This window comes from Pongo abelii, chromosome 16 (assembly GCF_028885655.2).
Source record: "Pongo abelii isolate AG06213 chromosome 16, NHGRI_mPonAbe1-v2.0_pri, whole genome shotgun sequence".
NCBI classification, from domain to species: Eukaryota; Metazoa; Chordata; class Mammalia; order Primates; family Hominidae; genus Pongo; species Pongo abelii.
This window is the reverse complement of record NC_072001.2, coordinates 9,615,857-9,623,182: the sequence shown is the minus strand read 5'-3', so window position 1 is coordinate 9,623,182 and position 7,326 is coordinate 9,615,857. Positions and strand designations below refer to the sequence as shown.

Below are 7,326 nucleotides of genomic sequence, written 5' to 3'. Positions count from 1 at the left end.
AAAGTTTTGTAGAAGACTGAAACTGTTGAGTATAAGCAACACGTATTATATTATCATTAGTTAACTGAAGAGTTTGTTAAAGACATACATTTCATAAAAAAAGTTAGTTTGAAGTTATTGACCAGTATGTACCATTCCTAAGTATTAGTAACAAAATTCATGACAATAAAAAGCTATCTAACAAGAAAAATCAGTGACTACCAGCACCATCAACAAGACTTTGTCTTTACAATTCATTACCACTTACCATGCATTGTAATGTCTAGGATTGACTCTAATAGCATTTCGAAAACAAGCTAACACTTTGTCCATTTCTTCAGTTAAGACAAACTCTCGCCCTAATAAAGTATAGGCATAAGCATAATTTGGATCCACTTGGATAGCTCTCTGGAAGAATTTAATTGCAATATCGTGTTCCCGTTGCAGACTGAAACAGTTCCCTGCAGCACACCAGGCCTCTGGCTAATTTTTATCCATGTCTGTTAAGTCTTTTGACAGAAATGAAAGAGCGACATCTTTTTGAAGATGCCAAAGTGTTGTAGAGTGGATTTCCATGCCTTTGACTCTATAATTCTCAATCCTTCTAACCTCTGAGAATATTCTTTCAGCTTGCATGTACTCTGAAATTTCAAAATAGGACCTTCCAATTTGGCATAGTACCCAACCAGTATTGTAGTGGTGAGAAGGTAGATGGCTCAAAATATTTATAGCTTCTTTGCAGTGGTATGAACATAAAGATAAATAACCTTTCCCCCTTTCATGAAGAAGGCTCATCAAGCCTTCTGCTGCTGCTTTTTGTAGATTAAAAGCCTGAATCTGGGTGTGATTGTGGATATTTCCTCTTCTGAATTGATGGAAGAGTCCAATTTTGTAATTTTCAGGTTGTCATTTATATTAGATTGAGTTATTCCTCCTTTATTAGTTTTACTTTTTGTTTTTCTGTTTAGGATTTTAGGTGGAAACTTCATTTTTAATTTCTTCCTATTCTCCTTGGTTGTGGAACTGTCACTAGTAAAGAGTCATGAACTTCTTCGATGCAGTGCATTTGGGGGAGATGTCATAGTGGGGCTCATTACCTGAGGTGTTGTAGTTATTTATGGACCAGAACTTTCTGTTAGTGGAAGAATTGGAGTTACCTCTCGGCTATTTCCACTCTGCGAGAAGACAGACTTTGCTCCAGTTTGGCCAATTCTGGCAACAGACTTTTTTGAAGGGGCTCTGGTGGATTGCACATCAATCACAGAAGGTGTATTAGTGTAGTTTTGTAAATAAGATCCATCTCCAGGACTTGGGGTTTCTAATGGCAAAATCCCAAAACGTGGGGTAAATGGACTAAGAGCTGCTGGTCCTGTTAATAAACTTCGACCAGTTTTTGGTTTATTTTGAACCTGTTTATATAATATGGAAGTTCCTGTTCCCAGTGGGACAGTTTCAGGTGAAATTACAGCTGAATCAATAAAAGACACTGGGGAATCTGTATTCAAGGATACTTTGAATTGGAAGATTCCAAATTGACTCTGTTTAACTCAGTTGTGTCCTGGGGTGTTTCCATAAGAATGGTCTCAGGTTGTCTGTGACATAAACTGTGATTAGGTACTTGTGCTGTGCAAGAGTTGGGCAGACAGTTGCTAAAGTTCTGTAAAGATGTGAATTTAAATGTTTGGTCAGGATCTGGCTTTTCACCTATTTCACATAATGATTCAAAGGGATACCAGAGGAAAGGATTTAAACTAAGCCTCTTTTGGTAATATTCTTATCCTTTAGCAAGCCGATCTGTCTTGCAATATACACGTCCCAACAATGGAAGGGGAAAGCAAACTGAATCACCAAACTCAGTAACAATATCATCATGGCTTTTCTGCTTAATAAACACTCTACCAGATAAGATTTGTTCCCAGTCTGCAAGCTTACTGAGATCAACACAACACTTTGCAAGCAGGTATTTGCATTGTGGTGTAGGACTACTGTGTCTTTTCAAGAGTCTATATGCTTTATAGGCCTTTCCTGGGAGGTAAGAACAGGTCGCCATTAAAAACAAGGCTTCTTCTGAGTGTACTTCTGCATAAAGGCGTTCTGTGAGGAAAACCCCATCTTGGTAAGCATAGTGGTTTAGTGCTTGCCATATAGCAGCCTGGACGGGTTCCTGCAGCACTGTCATCCTCGAGGCAAAGGCCCAATTTCTGCAGTGCCTTAGGAAACCCCCACCCCACCCATCCCCCTCCCCCCGTAGCGGCTCTGGCCCGGCCAGCCTCGGCTCATTTAAATTCACCAGTTACCGGGGGATGGGGGTGGCCGAGCCAGAATGACTTCTTTATCCTGCTGCCTCTGGAAAGCCTGACCCCTTGTGATCCATTGCAAAGCGAAAGTCACCTTATATTTGGGAAACAGATCCACTCCCATGTTCAGTGGAGGGATGTGGCATGTAGGACGAAGGACTCTCTTCCTTCTGATTTGGTCTGCACAGCGGAGCCTAGGGCTGGAGTCCTCTCTGTGAGGACCGCTGACTCCCTCTACCTTGGGTTCCATTGGCCCCACCCTGGGACATAGGCCTTGGCAGATTCTGGACCTTCCTGGACATTAAGTTGCTGTCAGAAACCCCATCTCGTGTTCCGATGCCCCGAATAACTGTGGCTCATGCCTCTCTGGAAACATTGGAAATCTCTCCTCTTCACATGGTCACCTAAAACCCTAGGAGCTCGGGACACACGTCTGCCATCCACCTCACTGCTTTCGGGAGAGAATGCTGAGAGTCTCTTGCCAACTCTCTCTTGAGTTGAGTTCTTCATGGGTGTGTGGTTAAGACGTAGTGAGATCAGATGTATTAACTCAGGCCGGGTGCTGGTAGCTCACGCCTGTAACCCCCACACTTTGGGAGGCCGAGGCTGTAGGATCCCTTGAGGAATCGCCTAACCCTGGGGAGGTTGAGGCTGCAGTGTGTGAGCCATAATGTTGTAATTTGGATCCAGCAGTTTTCTAAACAGTCATTTTGTAGAATCTGCAAAGAGATATTTCTGAGCCCATTGAGGCCTATGGTTAAAAGGGAAATATTTTCAAATAAAAAGAAAACAGAAGCTTTCTGAGAAACTTCTTTTTGTTGTGTGTATTCATCTCACAGTGTTGAAACTTTTTTTTATTGAGCAGTTTGGAAACAGTCTTTTTGTAAAATCTGCAAAGGGATATTTCTTAGCCATTTGAGACCTAAGGTGAAAAAGAGATATCTTCACATAAAAACTAGACAGAAGCATTCTGAGAAAGTTCTTTCTGATGTGTGCATTCCTCTCACAGATTTGAAGCTTTCTTTTCTTTGAGCAGTTTGGAAACAGTCTTTTTTTAAAATATGCAAATGGATATTTGTGAGCCCTTCACATCCTATTATGAAACAGGAAATACCTTGACATAAAAACTAGACAGAATATTTCTGAGAAAATGCTTTGCAATGTGTGCTTTCATCTCACAGAGTTGAACTTTTCTTTTGATTGAGCAGTTTCAAAACAGTCTTTTTGTAGAATCCACAAATGGATATTTGCAGCTCTTTTAGGCCTATGGTGAAAACGGAAATATTTTCCCAAAACACAAAAAGAAGCTTTCTGAGAATCTTCTTTGTGATGCCTGGATTCATATCACAGAGCAGAACCTTTCTTTTGATTGAGCAGATTGGAAACAGTATTTTTGTACAATCTGCAAATGGATATTTCTGAGCCGTTTGATGCCTGTAGTGAAAAAGAATTATCTTCACGTAAAAACTAGACAGAATCATTCCGAGAAACTTCTTCCTTATGTGTGCATTCATCTCACAGAGTTGAACCTTTCTTTTCATGGAGCAGTTTGGAAACAGTCTTTTTGTAGTATCTGCAGAGGGATATTTGTGAATGGTTTAAGGACTATGGTGAAAAAGGAAATATCTTCACATAAAAACTAGACAGAAGCATTCTGAGAAACTTCTTTTTTATGTGTGCATTCACCTCACAGGGTTGAAACTTTCATTTCATTGAGAAGTTCAGAAACACTCTTTTTGTAGAATCTGAAAGGGATATTTTTGAGTCCATTGAGGCCTGTGGTGAAATAGGAAATATCGGTACATAAAAACTAGACAGAAGCTTTGTGAGAAACTACTTTGTGATGTGTGCTTTCATCTCACAGAGTTGAACCTTTGTTTTGATAGAGCAGCTTGGAAACAGTATTTTTGTGGAATCTGCAAATGGATGTTTGGAGTGCTTTGAGGCCTATGGTGAAAAAAGGAAATATCTTCACATTAAAACTAGACAGAAGCATTCTGAGAAACTTATTTGTGATGCATGCATTCATCTCACGTTGTTGAGCCTATCTTTTGATTTAGCAGATTGGAAACAGTCCTTTTGTTGTATCTGCAGAGGGATATTTATGAACGGTTTGAGGCCTACGGTGAAAAAGGAAATACCTTCACATACAAAGTAGACAGAAGCATTCTGGGAAACTTCTCTGTGATGTGTGCATTCAACTCACAGAGGTGAACCTTTCTTTAGATTGAGCAGTTTGGAAACAGTTCTTTTTTAGAATCTGCAAAGGGATATTTCTGAGCCCATTGAGGCCTAGGATGAAAAAGAAATATCTTCACATAAAACTGGATAGATGCATTCTGCAAAACTTCTTTGTGATGTGTCCATTCATCTCACAGATTGAACCTTTCTTTGGATTGGGCAGTTTGGAAACAGTCTTTTTGAAGAATCTGCAAAAAATATTTGTGAGCTCTTTATGGCCTACGGTGAAATAGGTAATATCTTCACATAAAAACTAGACAGAAGCTTTCCGAGAAACTACTTTGTGATGTGTGCTTTCATCTCACAGAGTTGAACCTTTCTTTTGAATGAGCAGTTTGGAAACACTCTTTTAGTAGAGTCTGTAAATGGATATTTGGAGCACTTTGAGGCCCATGGTGAAAAAGGAAATATCTTCACATAAAAACCAGACAGGAGCATTCTGAGAAACTTCTTTGTGATGGGTGTATTCAACTCAGAGAGTTGAACATTTCTTTGGATGCAGCAGTTTGGAAACAGTCTTTTTGTAGTATCTGCAGAGGGATACTCATGAGCAGTTTATGACCTATGGTTGAAAAGGTTGTATCTTCACAAAAAAAACTCGACAGATCCGTTATGAGAAACTTCTATGAGATGTATGCATTCAACTCACAGAGTTGAACATTTCTTTGGATTAAGCAGTTTTCTAAACAGTCCTTTTATAGAATCTGCAAAGGGATATTTCTGAGCCCATTGAAGCCTATGGTGAAAAAGGATATATCTTCACATGAATGCTAAACAGAAGCTTTCTGAGAAACTTCTTTCTGATGTGTGCATTCATCTCACAGTGTTGAAACTTTCTTTTGATTGAGCAGTTTGGAAACAGTCTTTTTGTACAAGCTGCAAAGTGATATTTCTGAGCCATTTGAGGCCTGTGGTGAAAGAGAAATATCTTCACATAAAAACTAGACAAAAACATTCTGAGAAATTTCTTTGTGATGTGTGCATTCATCACACATATTTGAACCTCTCTTTTGATTGAGTAGTTTGGAAACAGTCCTTTTTTAGAATATGCAAAAGGATATTTGTGAGCCTTTTCAGGCCTATGGTGAAATAGGGAAAATCTTCAAATAAAAACTGGACAGAAGCTTTCTGAGAAACTTATTTGTCATGTGTGCCTTCATCTCACAGAGTTGAACTTTTCTTTTGATTGAGCAGGTTGGAAACAGTCTTTTTGTAGAATCTGCAAATGGATATTTGCAACGTTTTATGCCTATGATGAACAGGAAATATTTTCACATAAAAACTAGACAGAAGCATTCTGAGAAACTTCTTTGTGATGTGTGCATTCATGTCACAGGGTTGAAACTTTCCTTGGATTCAGCAGTTTGGAAAGAGTCCTTTTGAAGAATCTTCAAAGGGATATTTGTGAGCCCATTGAGGCCTATGGTGAAATAGGAAATATCTTCACATAAAAACCAGACAAAAGCTTTCTGAAAATCTTCTTTGTACTGTGTGCTTTCATCTCAAAGAGTTGAACCTCTCTTTTGATTGAGCAGTTTGGAAACACTCTTTTTGTAGAATCTGCAAAGGGATATTTGGAGTGCTTTGAGGCCTATGGTGAAAAAGGAAATATCTGCACATAAAAACTAGACAGAAACTTCTGAGAAACTTCTTTGTGATGCGTGCTTTCATCTCAGATTTGGACCTTCCTTTTCATTGAGCTGTTTGGCAACAAGTCATTTTGTAGAATCTGCAAAGGGATATTTGTGAGCAGTATGAGGCCTATGGTGAGAAAGTAAATATCTTCACATAATACCTAAACAGAAGTATTTTGAGAAAACTCTTTGTGATGTTTGCATTCATCTCACTGAGTTGAAACTTTCTGTTCATTGAGCAGTGTGGAAACATACTTTTTGTGCAATCTGCAAAGGAATATCTGTTTGCAGTTTGAGACCTATGGTGAAAAAGTAATATCTTCACATAAAAACAAGACAGAAGCATTCTGAGAAACTAATTTTTTATGTGTGCATTCATCTCACAGAATTGAACCTTTCCTTTGATGAAGCAGTTCGGAAAGAGTTTTTTGTAGAATCTGAAAAGGGATAGTTGTGATCCCTTTGAGGACTAAGGTGAAATAGGAAATATCTTCACATAAAAACTAGACAGAAACTTTCTGAGAAACTTCTTTGTGACGTGGGCTTTCATCTCAAAGATTTGAACCTTTATTTTGATTGAGCAGTTTGGAAAGACTCTTTTTCTAGTATCTGCAGAGGGCTATTAATGAGCAGACTGAGGCCTATAGTGAAAAAGGAAATGGCTTCTCAAAAAAACTAGACAGAAACATTATGAGAGATTTCTATGTAATGTGTGCATTCATCTCACCAAGTTAAATATTTCTTTTGATAGAGCTGTTTGGAAACACTCTTTTTTTGTAGCATCTGCAAAGGTATACTTCTGAGCCCTTTGAGGCCTATTTTGAAATATGAAATATCTTCACATATAAACTAGACAGAAGGTTTCTAAGAAACTTCTTTGTGATGTGTGCTTTCACCTCACAGAGTTGAACCTTTCTTTTGATTGAGCAGCTTGGAAACACTCTTTTTGTAGAATCTGAAGTGGATATTTGGAGTGCTTTGAGGCCCATGGTGAAAAAGGAAATGTCTTCACAAAAAACTAAATGGAAGTTTTCTGAGAAACTTCTTTGGGATGTGTGCATTCATCCCACACATTTGAACCATTCTTTTGATTGCTATGGTGAAAAAGGAAACTTCTTCACACAAAACTATACAAAAGCATTCTGAGAAAATTCTTTGTGATGTGTGCTTTCATC

The 7,326-nt window shown here is 38.6% G+C and overlaps 1 pseudogene; it reads right to left on the bottom strand.

Annotated features, from left to right (window-relative positions):
* Positions 1-243: 243 nt before the first annotated feature.
* Positions 244-1,118, bottom strand: LOC100460837 (cell division cycle protein 27 homolog; annotated as a pseudogene).
* Positions 1,119-7,326: the final 6,208 nt, after the last annotated feature.